Consider the following 20,297-nt stretch of genomic DNA (forward strand, 5'->3'; position numbering starts at 1 on the left):
GGTCATGCAATGAGTGAGGTCCACAAAAGACTTATGCAATGGTACCCATTTAGCGAGCGTTAGGTTAGCGGATCCCAGACTATAAAAGCCTTAGGTCACTAGGCACAAAGTCCCCTAAGAACTTAATAACTCGAATACCAAAGAGCCCACTCGTGATCAATTGTGCATTAAACCATATTTTTTTTCTTTTTTTTCCTCTTTTTTTTCTTCAATTTCTGAGCAAGTGCGTTTTGCTTCATCTTGCTCAATCCTAGACTACTCTTATAAAATACGAGCCGGCTACTAGCCATTTGATGCCTAGCCATAACTAGCAATGAATTTCAATTTTTTTCCAATTTTTATTTTTTCATGTCTTTTATCATTAAGAGCCTAGCATGCATTCTAAGTATAAGCAATAGATTAACCTCAAAAACCATCAAACCATGACAACAATCTAGTCCTTAAGCATACTCTAAGGCTTAGTGAAATTACAAGTATTTCTAGCATGCATGTCAACCTAACAAGATTCAACATCACTCTAACGCTATCACTACACTCGCATCAATATCACATATTAATCGGTAAAGCAACACAAAGGGATCATGGTATATGCATGAGCTATATGACATGATAAGTAAAGCTATAAATCATTAAAAAAATTATATGGCAAAAATATGCAACTATATGAACTAAACTAATATGAAAATGCAACTACATGACACACACACGAATATGTTCCTTAACTACTACCCCCAAACTTAAAATCTTCACTGTCCCCAGTGAAGGTAATAGAAAGGAACATATGGTATACCTACTCAGACGAATCATCATCATCACCCTTAGAGGGTGGAGTGTCAGGAGGTGGATAAGCAGAATCCTCACCAAAACCGGGCCACTTTTGAGATGATATGTGATGCAAGTGATTATGCAGTGGGAGCAGTTCTTGGGCAGCGAAAGACTAATATCTTTCATGTGGTCTACTATGCTAGTAAGACGCTAAATGGAGCCCAACTGAACTACACCACTACTGAGAAGGAGCTCTTGGCTATAGTTTTTGGTTTCGAAAATTTTTGATCTTATCTACTTGGGACAAAGGTGACAGTGTTCACTGATCACGCTGCCATCCGCTAGCTGGTCTCAAAGAAGGATTCGAAGCCTAGACTTATTCGTTGGGTTCTCTTACTACATGAATTCGAGTTAGAGATCAAGGATCGAAAAGGTACTGAAAATCAAGTAGCTGACCATCTCTCTAGATTGGAGAATCCCGATTCTACTTCACATGATAAGACATTGATCAACGAATCTTTTCCGGATGAGCAGTTGTTAACAATTCAAGAGGAAGAGCCATGGTTCGCAGATATTGTGAACTATCTTATTAAGCAATATAAGGCCTCCTAATATGAATGCGGCTCAAAAGAAGAAGTTTCTGCATGAGGTGAAGTGGTACATGTGGGATGAACCATATTGTTTTAGACAAGGAGCTGACCGGATCATCAGGAGATGTATCCCATTCTGTGAGATGGAGGGGATATTATGAGACTTTCATTCCACAGTTTATAGTGGACATTATGGTGGTGAAAAGACAGCAGCTCGTATTCTTCAAGCAGGTTTTTTCTAGCCTACGTTGTTTAAGGATGCACATCAGTTTGTTTTAAGGTGTGATCGTTGCCAAAGAGTTGGGAATCTTTCCAGAAAGGATGAGATGCCTTTAAATGTTCTACTTGAAGTTGAGGTCTTCGATGTTGGGGAATCGATTTCATGGGACCATTTATCTCGTCCTGCAATAATCAGTATATCTTGCTGGCAGTCGATTATGTCTCGAAATGGGTAGAAGTCAAAGCTCTACCGACTAATGATGCAAAGGTAGTGATGAGTTTTATTCATAAGCAGATATTCACAAGGTTTGGAACTCCACGAGTTATCATAAGTGACGAAGGGTCGCATTTCTGCAATCGTAAGTTTACTTCTATGATGCAACGCTACAATGTGAATCATCGCATTGCTACTAACTATCATCCGCAAACTAATGGTCAAGTTGAAGTGTATAATAGAGAAATCAAGCACATTCTATAGAAAGTCGTTTGTCCGTCAAGGAAAGATTGGTCTTTAAAGCTCGATGAAGCTGTGTGGGATTATAGAACTATATACAAGACTCCACTTGGGATGTCCCTGTTTTAACTTGTCTATGGTAAGGGATGTCATTTACCTGTGGAGCTTGAGCATAAGGCTTATTGGGCATTGAAGAAGTTAAACCTTGATGAATTTGGACTTCAAGCGTACGAAAATAACAAAATGTACAAGGAAAAGGTAAAAAGGTGGCATGACAGGAAGCTATCGCCTAAGTCATTCATGTCAGGGCAACAAGTTCTTCTATTCAACTCTCGTCTCTGACTTTTTCCTGGAAAGTTGAAATCCAGGTGGTCTGGACCATTTATCGTCAAAACTGTGTTTCCACATGGAGCGGTGGAGATTTTTGAGAACGATCTGGGCCAAGCATTCAAAGTAAATGGTCAGAGATTGAAGCAATTATGGGGATACGACAAACCGTGAAGTGGTTAGTGCCGTTTTATTGTCAACTTGATCGCATAACTCCACATCAAGCTAATGACGTAAAAGAAGCGGTTCTTGGGAGGCAACCCAAGATATGAGACCATAGGACATCTTAGAATATAGTACTTTATCCAAAAACCCAAAAAAAATCAGAAAAAAGGTTTCAAAAAAGAATTCCAGAAGCCTAACAGGCTCCCGCGTGGTAAGAGCAGGTGACCGCGTGCTAGCAGGCGCCCACGTGCTGGTGTCAGGCGGCCGCGTGGGTCCCTGACTGTGGAAAAATAATTTTTCAGCCTAAAAAAAAGAAAACAAAATAAAAAAACAAAAAAGTGCAAAAACAAATATAACCCATTAACCCATGATTTCCCCCCTATACCTTGCCACAATCCCCACTCTTAATCAAATTCTAACCCTAATTTTGCCCTATAAATACATACAACCTCTACATACACATCCCACACACTTTCACTCCACAAAATCTCTCCTACACACCAAACACAAACTCTCCAACTCTTATTCTCAGTTCTTATGGCCCCAAAGAGATCACGAACTGTGGGTAGCAGCAACACCAATCCGACTGCTACTAATTCTTCGAGGAATACTACTGCGAGGCCCCGATTGTTGGATGGGGCTGCTGAAGAAGAGTACACCAAGCTTCTGACTAAGCCTATTATGGGGGTTCTTGCCATCAGGAAGGGATGGTGAGTTGCTACCGATGATTGTCACCTGAGGCGGTTCTGATGAGTATCGTTCGCGAGTTCTATGTGAACGCCAAGGCCGACAAGAATGGGTTTTCTATTGTTCGTGGGCTTACTGTTGATTATCAGCCCGCGGCGATTCTCTGGGTGATCGAACAGCGACAAAGGAAACCACAAGAGGAGCATTGGGATGCAAAGGCCCTTGAGGACTTTGATTTGGACTTGATTATTGCTACTCTCTATCAGCCGGGCACAATGTGGAAGTTCAAAAGGGGATCCAACGATTATCGTAGTTTCCCTGCTATCACGATGAACAGGTATGCTCATGCTTGAAATGCGTTTATATGTGCTAATATTCTTCCTTCTTTGCATGCACATGAGGTTACAGTGGAGAGGGCGAGGTTGTTATGGGGAATTATGAATGATGAATATTATGTGGACCTTGATGAGTACATCTACCAAGGGATTTCGAAGTTTTTGAGGGGGAAATCACAATACTTTATCCCGTATGCCTCTATTCTCATGAAGCTTTGCAAGGCAGTTGGAGTCCAGTGGCCTTCTTATGAGCAGTTGCAGATGCCGGCCATTCCAATTGATTCATCGACTTTGAATACGATGCAGGAGTGGACATGTGTCGTAATAACTGGTGCGGTGATTAAACTCTTCTTGAGAGTCTCGAATGCTTCCAAGCATTCATCATCAAATTTGAAAGGCACATCTTTCTCGAGCAAGTTACACAACGGCTTAGATATCTTAGAGAAGTTCTTGATGAAACACCGATAAAAACCCGCATGACCAAGAAAGCTACGGATTCCTTTCACAGAAATAGGTGACAGAAGATTTTCAATGACGCCCACCTTGGCTTTATCCACCTCAAGACATTTACTAGAGACCTTATGCCAAAGAATGATGCCTTGTTGCACCATGAAGTGACATTTTTCCCAATTGAGCACCAGATTGGTCTCAACACACCTTTTGAGCACCAAACGAAGTTTATTCAAGCATTCATCATACGAATGTCCAAAGACGGAGAAGTTGTCCATGAACACTTCGACATTATTTCCAATCATATCAGAGAATATAACCATCATGCATCTCTGAAAAGTGGCAGGTGCACCACATAAGCCAAAAGAAACTCTGCGAAAAGCAAACATGCCAAATGGACAAGTGAAAGTAGTCTTCTCTTGATCTTCTGGTGCAATGCAAATCTGATTGTAGCCCGAATAGCCATCCAGAAGACAATAATACTCATGACCAGCCAACCTGTCAAGCATCTGATCAATGAATGGAAGAGGGAAGTGATCCTTCCTTGTGGCTTTATTCAACTTCCTGTAGTCCAAGCATACCCTCCATCATGTGACTGTTCGAGTGGGGATGAGCTCGTTCTTCTCATTTGCTACCACAGTAATACCTCCTTTCTTAGGTACACATTGCACGGGGCTCACCCAAAAATTGTTAGAAATAGGATATATGATTCCTGCATCCAGCCATTTTAGAATTTCTTTCTTCACCACTTCTTTTATGATAAGATTAAGCCTTCGTTGTTGCTCAACAGTCGGCTTGCTACCTTTCTCTAGCATAATTTTATGCATGCAGTACGAAGGGCTGATCCCTTTTATATCTGCTATAATCCGTCCAATGGCCGATTTGAATTCTCTCAGAATCCTCAAGAGCTTATCCTCATCACTATCTGAAAGGTCAGATGCAATAATTACAGGAAAAGCAGATGCATCACCTAAAAAATCATACATCAAGTGTTCAGGTATTGGTTTAAGCTCCAAAGTAGGTGCTTCCTCAGTAGATGGTTTGAGCTTTCCCTCAGCATTCTTGAGATCAGTATTTCCAAGAGATTCAAATGGCATGTCTAACTTCCATTTCCAAGGAGAAGCATTCAGATATTTTAACTTCTCATTGCCTTCATCATCTTCACTGTCAAAATCCCCCAATAAGGCTTTTTATAAGGCATCAGACCCTAGTACATGATCAAGTTCTGAAGTAACTGCAGAATCAACCAAATCCACCTTAAAGCACTCCTCATCTTCCGTAGGGAATTTCATCGCATTGAAAATATTGAATGTCACATCTTGATCTTGCACCCTCATAGTGAGTTCAGCTTTTTGCAAATCTATCAAGGTACGGCCTGTAGCCAAGAAAGGTCTTCCCAAGATTATGGGAATCTTCTTATCTTCCTCGAAATCCAGATTGACAAAATCTGCAGGAAATATGAGCTTGTCCACCTTTACTAGCACGTCCTCCACGATGCCTCGTGGGTATGTAATCTAACGATCAGCCAATTGTAGAGACATGTAGGTGGGCTTCAGATCAGGAAAATTCAGCTTTTTGAAGATAGAGAACGATATCAGATTGATGCTTGCTCCCAAATTAAAAAGGTACTTGTCAAATGATAACTTGCCAATGGTGCAAGGAATGGTGAAGCTACCTGGATCCTTAAGCTTTGGAGGTAACTTTTGTTGCAGCACGACACTGCACTCTTCCGTCAGAGCAACGATATCAAGATCATCTAGTTTCACCTTCCTCAAAAGAAAACCTTTCATGAATTTTGCATAACTAGGCATTTGCTCAAGAGCCTCAGCGAAAGATATACTGATGTGAAGTTTCTTGAACACCTCCAGAAACTTACCAAATTGCTTGTCCATCTTTTGTTTTTGCGATCACTTAGGAAAAGGTGGTGGAGGATAGAGCTGTTTCTCCCCTGTATTACCCTCAGGCAGAGTGTGTTCAACAGTGGTCTTCCTTGGTTCCCCCTCTTTCTCCTTTTGCATTCCTTCTTCATCTACAACTTCAACTTCTACATCCTTTGCTTTTTCAGCATCAACAACTTTTCCAGACCTTAAGGTGACAGCTTTGACTTGCTCTTTAGCTTCCTTCCTTCCTGACACTTCAGTATCGCTGGAAAGTGTGCCAGGTTGACGATTGAGCAAGGCATTGGCTATTTGTCCAATTTGATTTTCCAAGGTCTTGATAGAAACAGCCTGACTTTTGTACAGCAGCTTTAACTCCTCGAAATCAGCACTAAAAGGTGGAGCAGCACCTCCTTGTTAAGGATATGGTTGTCTTTGAGCAAATTGCTGAGGTTGCTGGAATCCAGGTGGATTAACAGTTTATTTGCAGCTTGCTGATATGATTACTGAACAATATTCTTATCATTGCTCCAGCTAAAATTGGGATAATTTCTGTTATTAGGATGATAAGTAGCGGGCACAGGCTGGTGCGGTTTCTGGAAATTACCCACATACTGAACAGATTCATTAACAAGAGAACACTGATCCGTAGCATGAGAGCCTGCACAAAGCTCACATACACTAGATAATTGATTTATGCCATAGTTGGTTAAAGAATCGACCTTCATAGTCAGCGCCGTGAGCTGTGCTACAATAGATGTAGCTGCATCAACTTCCAGAATACTTGCTACTTTCCCAGGCATCATCCTTTGAGTTGGGTTTTGATACTCATTTGCAGCCATAGTTTCAATGAGATTATAGGCCTCGGTATAGCTTTTGGCCCACAAGGCACCTCCAAAAGCTGCATCGAGCATGGGTCGAGATCTTCCCAAGTAGTGATGGACCCAGCTGGTAAAGAATGTAACCAGTCATTAGCTTTGTCCCTTAGAGAGAATGGGAAAAGCCACAGCTTGATATCCTCATCAGTGACACCATTATATTTGAAAGTACTACAGATCTCGACAAAATTCCTGATATGCATGTTGGGATCTTCAGTCGCAGCACCTTCGAAAGAAACAAAATTATGCACCATCTGAATAGTGCCCGGCTTGATTTCAAAAGTATTGGCCTGAATAGCCGGATGAATGATGTTGGACTGAATGTCATCAATTTTAGGCCAAGAAAAGTCCATAAGAGCTAGATCAGCTTGAGCTAGACGATCACCCATTGTTTCAGGTTCTTTCTTTTCACTCTCTTTATCCGAATCTTCAAAAACTATCTTCTCCGGAAAGTCAAGAGTTTTATCTGTCTCCTCAGCTTTATCCAGATTTCTCTTGCGAGTGCGAAAACGTATTTGCATAAACGCTTTCTAGAGAACCTGAAACACAACCGGAAGCAGTAAGTAACAAGTCTTAATCAATGAATCCTAATGACCAGTGATGGCAAGTACATAAACTAAATAAATCAACACCGAGTCCCCGACAGCGGTGCCAAAAACTTGTTAGGCAAAAAGCATGTGCTAAATAATTCCCGCAAGTATACACGTTCGCAAGTAATATAGAATGATTTGTAGTTCGTTCCCACAGAGACTCTGATTAATTATATTTAATTAACACTTACTCACCAATGTATGATTATTCTTCAATGCCAAGATAATAATAATTAAGGTTGGTTAACTAATAATTACTACGAGAATTAAACACTTGAACTAACAATATTAAATACACATGAGATCCTAACTTCATTACTACTTCATTCAATAGTTATTGTTATTAACCTTAGCATGTAATGGTGATGATATTAATCGAACAACACGAAACTGATAAACACCAACTTTCGTTGTACAAATACCATTTTACCAAGCATCCACAATTAAGATAGAAGTTGAATTGGCATCAATTATGTTGAGACCCTATATGTCTACAGAATTTGATAACATAACGATTTAAGCGCAACTTATTCATGATGATTAAACAGGGCAAGTAAAACGGTTAGAATTACCCACTAATTATGTGTATAATACATGAACCTATGCTAGCATGGCAAGTTCTAAATCTCAAGATTCATTGTCGCTTCACAAGAGATTAACAGGCTATCTTACATGTTCGTGACGCATATAAGACGAATAAGCACAACCTATAATAGATATCATACAATCACCGCATACCAAGGTATTAAACAATTAACTAAAGAATTCCATAGTAAATCCGCTAGGATCCCATGATCACGATTAGCCCATAATAAAACTCATCGTCACCATGGGTTCATATGAAAGCATGATAATAACATGATATAAGGCTAATAAAAATACTTAATAAATAATGAATTACGTCACAAGAGTATTAAGCTTCAAAGTATAAAGAAAACTAGCATCCATTGTTACAACAAATTAATGGAATCACAAGATAAACATATGCTTCCTCTTCTTCATTGTTGCATGCTAAAACGGTCTTCTGAATCTTCTTGCCCTTTCTCTTGATGGAGCAAACGTCTTCCCATAAGGTTCATATAATAACCCAAGAGAACCAATGCCAACAGAAGCCCATTAGTACTAAAATTAATAAAATCCTGATTCTAAATTTCCACACACAGGCGGTCGCTTGCTGCCTCCACGCGACCGCTTGCTAGCACGCGGTCGCCTGCTCCTAGCGCGCGGCCGCCTGCTGCCCTTCTGGAAAATATTTTATTTTGCTTCTGTTTTTGCTGATTTCTTCACTCATCACCCCGAGACTGATTCCAAGCACTTCCTTAAGCTTTATTTGATGAAAACCACCTATCTAAGCAAGTTATACCCTGAAATGCAAAAATACTAGAAAACGCGTCAAATACACAAAATACTTGAGTTTAAGACACCAATTCAAGCTGTTATGAGACGCTCTAAGTGGTATAAAATGCCACTTATCAAATACACTTGTAATTCAATAACTATTAAAAGTATGCTTAAAAAGAGTAAGTTTCAGTAATTAAAATATAAATCCATAAATCACAAGATTAATACCATAAATACTATGAGATTTTAGAAGTTTAATAAAATTGTTTTAAAAAATATAACGCCCCCAAATCCGGGGTCAGAGGATTTGATCGTCACTATGAAACCTCAATCCAAAATAACCTGGTACATTAATAAATAAATGCCAGCGGAAGATATTTAGCATCTATGACCCCAAACTAATTCAAGATCTTTTAAGTTTACAGTTCTAGAAACAAGAATTTCAAATTCCACCAATAAATTTTTCACTTTCTTTTAAAACTCTTTTCAATACTTTACAAACTAAAACCTAAACCCGCTAGTATAACTTCGAAAAGAAGTATACTAATTCAAAGTATACAATACACATCTATAATGTAATATAATATAAACAACTTTACACAATATAACTTACACTAGTCCGCAAACCCTGGACCAACCACCTTCTAAAAGCATCTTCTATGCTTCCTTGAATTACACGGCTAAAAAGCGCAAGCTAATCCTCACTGGAGGTTAGATTTAAAAACAGGCAAGTATGAGCGAAAGAAATGCTCAGCAAGTTCAGTATAATATATATATGGTCGTTTTGATATAAAACTGATATCTGCAATAGCGCAGAACATTTTAAAATCATAATTGTTGAAACAGAAAATTTATTAAAGAATCGGATAATTATTTCTCAATGTATTAAAAACTCTTTTTGATATTTTTGAGCAAAATGCTTCAGCAATACTTTGAATCTTGACGAGAATAAAACTCGTAAAACCGTGTTTACGGAAATATCGTAAACAACAATAACATGAACCAATGATTATGGAATTGAATTATAAACTTTATTCAAAACCGAACTCTTGAAATTAATACTTATTTTTTCGTCATATCAAATTAGATATCAATACAAACTTTGATGCTCACCACATCCCATACTAAGTCAACATCAATCATCTATACTAATACCACCTTTGATATTTAACAACAAAGTAAGTATCAGCATAAATAAGAAACTGAATCAAAACTGCATTTTACCTTTTATTCAAAATAGAACCAGTTGATAAATAATTTATTCTATGATTATCAAAACAATTTAGAAACAACAGTTTAGATTGGAACCAATTAAATTTCATGTTGTTCCTGATGATCAGTCACGAAACAACACCATAACCATACCATAAATATAGGTACTACCCGTATCCCGCAGCCATACGGTACCTATAGGGCGCCAAAAAAGGCATATATTCGCCTTGAAAGATATTACAGCTGGACCGATGTCTCGATCACCTACGCTGTAACCAATAACCATTCAATCTTAAAACATTTTATTGAAAAGGGGTCATAACAATCGACACCCTTATAAATTTTTTATTCCCCCATTCACTTGGGCAGGAATACTCGCAACCAAGTCATTTTTCTCAAAATCCAAAATATTTATAAATCCATTAATTTGATAAGTAAAAACACTTAACTATTCTAAACATAGAATAGGAGAAGAGTAGTTGCATAATAAATATTTAACTCAGTGATATGTAAAACATTTATCTATTATGAACTTGGGAATAGAGAAAGCAATACTTGCATAATATGATTCAAAATAAATATCACTTGAACAGTAAGTGATGATAGGAATACTTGCCTTTGGGTTTTTAACAGTTAGTCACACTCGTATAAACGCAATTATCTCGGTCTGGCATCTCAAGGCATCACCGTCTTTCTATTTCAATAATTTACTGGCATATTGCTCCTGCGATTGCTAGAAGCTTGATAACCCTCACCATTCCATTTCACTCTTTCTCTAACATCTTGTCCTGATCAAATCGAATGATCCGCATCTATAATTAAAAGATATAACTTTAATCGTCTTAACGATAATTACTCGACAAATTGCGCGTCAAAACCCTATCGTCTACCCGTACGATAGCCCACACATAAAGAAAACAGTCCAATGCAAGACTCTTGACTCATGTACGGACGTAATTCATATAACATATAAACACATAATCCACGTATCACATAATTCATATAATATATGACTCGGTTCGCCAAAAGGTTCGACTCAATATGTTTAAAACTGAAATCGGGTCAAAAATATGATTTATCGATCAAAAATCGACTTAGAATGATTCGTAAAAAAAGCGACCTTTTCGAAACAAAAGAATTTTGGTCTCGAAAGTATTTTTAATGAAAGCAGAATATTTTTCTGAGTCTAGAGGCGTTCATTTCGTATTAAACGGATGAATGGTTTATTTAATATGAATTTTTTAAACATTTTTCGGAATTAAAACGGGTCTCTAAATCATTTTATAATTAAATAATAAGGTTTGAACACCCGAATCTGACTTTAAAATAATTTAATAGTAATTATCGAGCTTTGAACATAATTTTAAAATAAAATATTAAAGTTCGAACAATTTTTCGAATTTTTAAATCAAAATAAATAATTAAATTTAATTAAATAATCAATTAAAATTAATTAATAACTAATTAAATTATTCAGACAATTAATATTTAAATTAATTGAATAATTAAGTAATTAATTAAAAATAAAATTTAATTAATTAATTAATATTTATTTTAGAATTAAAAATAATTTTCGGAATTAAAATAAATAAAATTTGGAATTTAAAATAAATAACAACAATTCCTGAAAATAATTAAAAAGGAAAATATAATTTTTGAAAATAAAATAAGATTTTGATTTATTTTAAAATAAAAATTCTGTACAAACAGAGTTGAATTTGGGAATTATGTTTTTAAAGATCGAAACCGGGTCGTAACCGGGTCGGGAAATGGGTCATGGGTCGCCGAGAACACGAAGAACACTCAAGAGAATCAAACCATCATTTCTATATGATATTTAACTCAGAATTTGACATATAATATACCAAATCGATCAAAAAAACGTTATTTATAACATGGTATCATCAAAACACAGGAATCATAAAGCTTTGGATTTTCCAGAAAATTAAAGACTTAAATCGAATTATGAAAAATAACTCAAATTTTGAAGTTGGTTCTACACCAAATCTGATGATTGTTTTGGAAGGGTGGTGATGAGAGCTTCGATTTGGTTACAAGAGCGTTTCAAACGGAGTCCGGTAACGCCTACAAATTTTAGTTTGATTCTCAAGAACACGAAGAACACGAAGAACATTCAAGAACTTAATCCGAAAATCAAACAGCCTTTTGAGAATGTTATGGAACTCGAAATTCAACATATGATATATGAAATTGATTGGCAGGAGATGCTCTACAACATACAATCATCAAATTAGACAAACCAAATCGTTTACGAAAATTCATATTTTTACTAAATAATTCGAATTTTTGTAAAAATCATAGAAAAATACCGATGAAATCTGGGATGATATAAATGATTAAAGTGGATTCTACGCGTCGAGAGCTTCGATTTGACTACTTGTACATCGAAATCCGACTTCGGTAACACCTTAAAATCTTGGTTTGATAATGAAGAACGCGAAGAACACTCATCGGTTTCTCTCGATAATTATGAAATTTTACTGACTGATTATGATTATATGAATTAAATGAAATAATAAAAAGGCTATATATATTTATAGAATATTGGTTCATGTTGGATCGTATTGAATCGATAAATTAGTTGCTTAGCCGCTAAGTAATTGCAAAACGATCCGAAAATATATTATTTAGCCGCTAAGTAACTATAAAAACGATACAATTTAATACCAGATTTGGATAATTATCAAAACCGAATTTCTTATAAAACACCCTATGAGAAAATAATGTAAAAATATCCCGTCTCTCAGGAATACGGGTTTTATTGATATACCGAAATGATTATTGTATCAAAAATTTTGCGTCGGGACGCGCACGGGTCAAACCGTAACCTGGATTGAAAAAGTTAAAATAAGGAAAATGTCCGGAATTACCAGATTAGGTTAGGAAGGAGTTTTCGGAAGATTTTCGGGTTGTAAAAACGCAAAAACGGTTGAAGTTGGACGATTCCCGGCTTTATAAAATAGTTTTATAATTACTCAGAAAATAATTATCAAATTTTTAAATCCTTATAAAATCATATAACAATCCAAAAATTACCAGAAAAATACCATAATTATCTATTGTTATGGATAAAAAACTAAGGTTATTATTTGCTGTATTTATTACTTAGATTCGGGAGCTCAAGGCCTTTAATGGCTGCTCTCGTGTTTCGTGGCTCGATCTGCCTTTACGAGATGCCTACGTATCTCTGTGAATTAGAGAATCAAGCCAAAAAACGTAGTTCTGATTGGTGGGGGTGAGACCCCTTATATAGATGTTGGGAGTCCTTGAATTGGACTTGGTATAGGAGACTTGGTGGGCAAGTCTCATAATTAGAATGGACTTTGGAGTCCTAGATAGTAGGAAACTGATTCCTTATCCTTTTAGGTCCCCTTGAGGCTAATCTTTAAGGATTTATATCCTTATCGGGACTCTTCTCAACATCTGATTTTTCCCTTATTAATTAATTACGAAATTAATTAATAATCAGGGCTTTTGGGCCTTTTTATTCCATGAGGCCTGATCTGGTCCATCAGGCTTAACCTTTCTGGTCTGAGTATCATATATCTTTTTATTGGGCCTAGCAGCCCACAGCTTGTACAATTAATGCAGTATTTAATTATACAATCATAATTTATTTATCCCTATCATTTGCCCCCCAACTTTTGGGAAACATTGATTAGGTTTCGCAGAAGTTAAGTCTATTCGTTCCCTTACAGGGTTTCGTTTTTCCGTAAAGTATGGAGCGACCTACACATTTACAATGAATTTTTCCTTTTATTCAAGAATTATCTTAATTTCCAGGAATTTTTCCCTTATTTCCGGGATTTTTCCCTTATTTTCTGGATTTTTCCCTAATTTTCTGGGATTTTCCCTAATTTTCTGGGATTTTCCCTAATTTTCTGGGATTTTCCCTAATTTTCTGGGATTTTCCCTAATTTTCTGGGATTTTCCCTAATTTCCGGGATTTTTCGCTAATTTTCTGGGATTTTCCCTAATTTCTGGGATTTTTCCCTAATTTTCTGGGATTTTTCCCTAATTTTCCCTAATTTTCTGGAATTTTCCCTATTTTTCAGATTTCTAGCCCTTTTTCGACCAGGATCCCGGTCGAAATTTCGACCTGGATCCTAGTCGAAAATAGGGGTCAGCCTTGCTATCGTGGTCGAAGGAATTCGACTAGGATCCACGACCTGGAATTCGACCAGGATCCTAGTCGAAATTTTGACCTGGATCTAGGACCTGGAATTCGACCAGCATCCTAGTCGAAATTTCGACCTGGATCTAGGTCGAAAATTCCACCTTTTTTAGCTTCTTGTCATGAGCCTATCGACTAGGATTTCGACTAGGATTCTAGTCGATATTTCGACCTGAATCCTGTTCGAAAATTCTTTGGTTTTCTTGCTTCCTGGTCGAAGGATTTCGACTAGGATCCACGACCTGGAATTCGACCAGGATCCTAGTCGAACTTCGACCTGGGTTTTTAATCCCCATTTTTTGAAAGATGTTTGGTTTATTCGACCTCATTCCTGGTCGAAGCTTCGACCTCAATTCAGTCCCGTTATTCCAGCTATTTTCGGGTGTCTGCTCGAAAGATTTCGGACAGGATTCACGACCTGGAATTCGACCTGGATTCTGGTCTTTTTTACCCGTTATTTTCGGGTGTCTGCTCGAAAGATTTCGGGCAGGATTCACGACCTGGATTTCGACCTGGTTCCTGGTCTTCCACTAGCCTTCTTTATTTAGCTTTAATTTAGGGTATTGTATTTTCCAAATCCTAATTGGATTTGGGCCTGGCCTTTTTTGTTGGGCCTTATTAAATTTTACTGAGCCTCTATTATTGGGCTTTTTCAAATCTTATTGGGCCTTTTCAAATCTTATTGGGCCTCTTTTATTGATCTGGGCTTAATACACCCTGTTTAGAATGCTCTAGAATTCCTAGGAATATTCTGGAATATTCTTTTTTCTGGGCTTTTTCCTATGGGCTTTTGTTCTCAATGGGCTTTTTGTCCCTTCAACTTCCTTTTCCTCTTATATAAAGGAATGAGGAAAGGCTATTACTCTTCACTTTCTCATTTCTTAGTTTTCTTCTTTATCTTCCTGCTAAGATTCTCAGAGGAATAACAGCAAGTCGGAGCTCAAAGCCTTTTTCAGGAGCTCTTCTTCAGGTAAGATTCCTCCCTTTGCTTTTCGTGTCTATTTTTCCATTGTGTGCCACTTTAAGATAGCCTATTTACGTGCCCCTTACTTTTTTCAGATGGCTGACAAAAGAATGACTCGCTTGGCCAAGATGAACGTGGCTAGAAAGTCCAACGATTTTCCTATTCGATCGAGGTATACTTCCTTAATCGACATGATCAACACTCGAGGGGACGAGTATCCGTCTGATGCGCATCTGGATGCGCACGATCATATCAGTGCTTTACGGGATCCCAAGGAGCTGGAAAAGTTGAGCAGCTGCTTCAAAATCAAGGAGCCTTTTAAGCTGGTTCTTGCGGGTCCGGCCGACAGGGCCTGTCAGTGGAAGAAGGACGCGCTATGCGTATATAGGGATACTCTAAGGGCAGGTATTAGACTCCCTTTTCATCCATTCATTCCTTTGCTACTGGCTGATGTGGGCATCAGCACTTCCCCCTAATTCTTGGAGGTTGATTCTGTGCTATCTGTCGCAATGCGCCAAGCACAACGTCCCCACTTCTGTTGCTGTCTTCAGGAAGATTTTTCAGTTCAAAAACAGCCCTGATAAAAGTCCGGGTTGGGTTTCTATCAACCAGCGCCCCACTATCCCCCATATCGTGAATGGGAAGTCCATCCCTGACAACAACTTGGGGTGGAAGAAAGATTTTTTGTTTGTTATTTGGGAAGGTGGAGATTGGGGCTCCCTGTTTCGATCATCCTTTGGGCTAGCCGTGGACGGGAGCCCAAATGACATAACTTTGTCTGAGGAGGAGGCTAGAGGTTTCAACCTCCTTACGCAAGACAACGGTACTTCCCATTGTTGGGACCTTATCCGGGAGACCGTCCTAGTAGAACGCGGCCTTTCGCCCGTTAATAAGAAAAGTAAGTTCCCTTTCTTATCTCCTTTATTTCCTGCACTTTTATTTCATTGGTTTTCAACTGACTTTGTTTGTTGCAGTGGCTGAGAAGATTGAGGAGGCTACCAAGCCGAAGGACCTGGAGACAACCAGGATGAAGAGGGTTGGGAAGGTCTTTAAAGACCCTCGACTTGGTGATCGCTTCCCTGAGTTCCTCCTTCAGGCAATGGAGCCAAGCGAGGAAGGCCCCGGCCAAGTTTTGCGCACCAAGCAGAGGCCAGGGGCCTATTTTCAACCTGCCTGGGGGATCCGGGGCAAGGACTCAATCGTGGGAAGCACGGCGTTGTCCAAGGAATGGTCTAAGCATTCCATCTCCCCGGTGGACTATCAAGATTTTGTCCTTCAACAGGACTTAGAGGGGAATGAGCTATTTGGAGCCCAGGCTCTGGCGACGGTACGTCCTTTACTTATGCCCTTCGTACTTATCTTTCCATGTTTCTTTTCTGAACTTTCGCTGTTTCTCTTGCAGGCTAACGCCCATTTCCAGGGGGCAATTCACCAAGCTAAAGCTTGGAAGATTGGCCTGGAAGATGCCAACAAGAAGTTGGAAGAGGCCAACCAAAAAATAGAGGCCCTTGAAGCTCAACTGGCCTCTTCCACTTCTGACCTGGAGACGGCCCGGGCCGAAAATGTCATTCTGAAGGCGCAGAAGGACAAAGCCTTTGATGGCTGGATGGACACCCAAGAATTCAAGGACTTGATGGTGGAGCATGATGCCCTTCTTCACCCAGTTAGCTATAAAGAGGGTTGGGATGCTGCTGTGAAGGCCATCCAGGATGAGTTTCCCGAGGTCCTTGAGCAGTCTCCCTTTCCTTGCCCTGTGCGGGTTCCAGAGCTTGGAGGGGTTACTGAGAAGCTTGCTGTTATGATCAAGGACGGAGAGGAGGAAGATTCTTCCGAAGAGGAGTTTGAGCCTGTCGCTAAGAAGGTCAGGGTGGAAGAGCCTCCAAAAGCAACGCCTCAACAGCCAGCATCTCCTGCAGAGGGAACTTCTACAAGGACTTCGGAGGGGACAACCGAGACGTCCGAAGGAACGACCGAGACTTCCGAGGAGACTTCAGATAGTGGTTCTGAGGAATCTCAGCCTTCCAAGGCCTAAGTTTTTGTATATCTTCTATTTGAACTTCATTCATATCTAAACTTGTCACCCTTCAGGGTTATATTTCATATGTTGCTTTTCTTCTTTCTGTTTTAACTTTACAATCTTAATACGCATTTGAACTTTAAACATCCTTAGATAGAAATAATTTCAAACTCTTTAATATGAAGTCTGGTTTTCCAAAACCTTACACGGCATGGGTTCGACCCTAATCAACAATAACTAGACAATGTAAATTCTACTGGAATATAAAATCCTACGCAAGCAAAGCTTCAAGGTGCTTTTAAACCTACTTGTCACAATGACAAGTGAGAATCGTACTTCACCTATCTTACACGTAGTAACCCTTCAGGTTTTGTGCGTGCCAGGTCCTCGGAACTTCAAAACCTTCCATAGTTTCCAGCTTGTAGGTTCCTCTACCCTGAACGCTCTTGACTCTGTATGGCCCTTCCCAATTCGGGGCAAGCTTTCCTTTCTGTCCGACACCAGAAGCCTCTATTTTTCTCAAGACTAGGTCACCTTGTTTGAAAAACCTCTCTTTAACCCTTAGGTTGTAGTAGAATGAAGCCTTTTTTTGATATTCCACTATCTTTGCATGTGCTTTATCTCGCACTTCATCGATTAAATCCAGGGCTAACCTCTGCCCTTCCTCATTTTCTTCTGTATTGAAAGCCTGAATCCTTGGATAGGAATGCGATATCTCCACGGGAACTACTGCTTCTGCCCCATATGCCAACATGAAAGGAGTTGCTCCTGTCGTGACTCTACAGGTAGTCCTATAGGCCCATAATATTGGAAGTATCTCATCCACCCAATTATTTCTTGACTTCTCGATCCTCTTCTTTAGTCCATCCAGGATTATCCGATTTGCTACCTCTGCTTGCCCATTGGCTTGCGGGTGAGCCACAGAGGTGAATCGTAACTCAATTTCATTTTCTTCACAATACCTCTTGAATTCCTCATTGTTGAATTGTGTTCCATTGTTAGTGACGAGGATACGGGGAATTCCATATCGGCACATAATGTTTTCCCACAGGAATTGTGCAACCTGCTTAGTTGTGATTTTGGCCAAGGGTTTGGCTTCGATCCACTTGGTGAAATAATCAATGGCTACAATCAGAAATTTCCTTTGTGCCGTGGCCATTGGAAAAGGCCCTAGAATATCCATCCCCCACATGGCAAAGGGAATAGGCGAGTTGATAGAGGTCAGCATCTCGGGGGGTTGTCTAACAACTGGTGCATGCTTCTGACAGCGATCACACTTCTTTACATATTCTTTGGCATCAGCCATCATTTCTGGCCAATAGAAGCCTAAACGAGTTATCTTATGAGCCAAGGCCCTGCCCCCCAAGTGTTGTCCACAAATACCTTCATGCACTTCTTCAAGAGCCAAGCGTGCCTCATCGGGCCTGAGACACCTCAAGTAGGGAACCACGAAAGATCTTTTGTAAAGAATCCCATCTATCAAAGAGTACCTTAGTGCCCGAACAGTTAACTTCCGTGCTTCAGTTGCATCACTTGGCAACCAACCGGTCTGAATATGAGCCTTGATGGGATCAATCCATGACGTCCCCAAGCCTATGGGAGCCACTAGCTTAACATCTATGCTTCGTGTCTTCAAAACACGGAAGTACACACTTCCTGAACTTTCTTCAATCTCAGACGAAGCGAACTTTGATAGCGCATCTGCCTTAACATTTTCTTCCCTTGGAATGTGTTTAACATGGCATTCATTAAATTGGGTCATCACAGCCCTTACTAGGCGGACATACTTAGCCATCGTATCATCCCTTGCCTCAAATTCTCCCTTTACCTGGGATATGATCAGCTTCGAGTCTCCACGGACCTTTAAGTTTTTGACTCTAAGTGTCCCAGCTAGACCAAGGCCAGCTATCAGGGCTTCATACTCTGCCTCATTGTTTGTGGTTGGAAAATCTAGCTTCATAGCATACTCAATTAAGAACCCATCAGGGCTTTGCAAAACCAACCCTGCTCCACTGAAATTTGTTTTTGATGCTCCATCAAAATAGAGAACCCAATATTCTTTCTCCTTATCATCCTTCTCCCTGTCCCCATTGTCGACTCCCTTGTCTTGAGGTATGGTATCTTCCTGCCCCCCGACTTCTTGGTTGGGTATGGTACATTCCACCACGAAGTCAGCTAATGCCTGGGCTTTTATATCCGTACGTGGCTTATACTTGAGATCAAACTCTCCCAACTCTATTGCCCACTTAATCAGTCTCCCACTTGCCTTGGGACTGTGAATGATATTTCTCAGTGGCTGATTTGTTAGCACTTCAATCTGGTGAGCTTGAAAATAAGGACGCAGCTTTCTTGAAGCCATTACTAGGGCTAAAGCGAATTTCTCTATAGTTGAATAATTCAACTCAGCACCATGCAAAATTTTGCTGACATAGTATACGGGTTTCTGGATTTCAGTTCTTCCTTAACCAACACCGCGCTCAAGGCGCTTTCTGAAACAGCCAAGTACAAGAATAAAATTTCACTCAGAACTGGCTTGGCCAACAACGGGGCCTGGGCCATATACTTCTTTAACTCTTCAAATGCCTTCTGGTTTTCCTCACTCCATACAAAGTCTTTGATGCTTTTTAGCGATTTAAAGAATGACAAACACTTGTCCCCCGACTTGGAGATGAATCGTCCTAGCGCAGCAACCCTTCCTGTAAGTTTCTGAACATCCTTAACAGTTTTTGGTGGTTCCATGTCCAGGATCGCCTTTATCTTATCCGGGTTAGCCTCAATTCCCCTCTTTGAGACCATCAGTCCCAAGAATTTTCCAGATCCTACTCCGAAAGCACACTTCGTCGGATTCAACATCATCTTGTGGTACCTCAGGACCTCAAAAGCTTCCCTTAAATGGGCTATATGATCAGTCTTTACTAGACTCTTGACTAACATGTCATCAACATAGACTTCCATAGTCTTACCAATAAGATCCTTAAAAATTCTATTCACCAACCTTTGATAGGTGGCTCCTGCATTCTTGAGACCAAATGCCATAACAAGATAACAATAAACACCAAAGTCAGTGATAAATGATACCTTTGGAATGTCATCCTTATGCATTTTGATCTGGTTGTATCCGCTAAACCCATCCATGAAACTCAGCATCTCATGTCCAGCAGTGGCATCAATCAAAGTATCAATTCTAGGCAGCGGAAAACAGTCTTTGGGGCATGCATCATTCAGATCAGT

Source organism: Apium graveolens, chromosome 4, assembly GCF_009905375.1.
Source record: "Apium graveolens cultivar Ventura chromosome 4, ASM990537v1, whole genome shotgun sequence".
In the NCBI taxonomy this organism is placed as follows: domain Eukaryota; kingdom Viridiplantae; phylum Streptophyta; class Magnoliopsida; order Apiales; family Apiaceae; genus Apium; species Apium graveolens.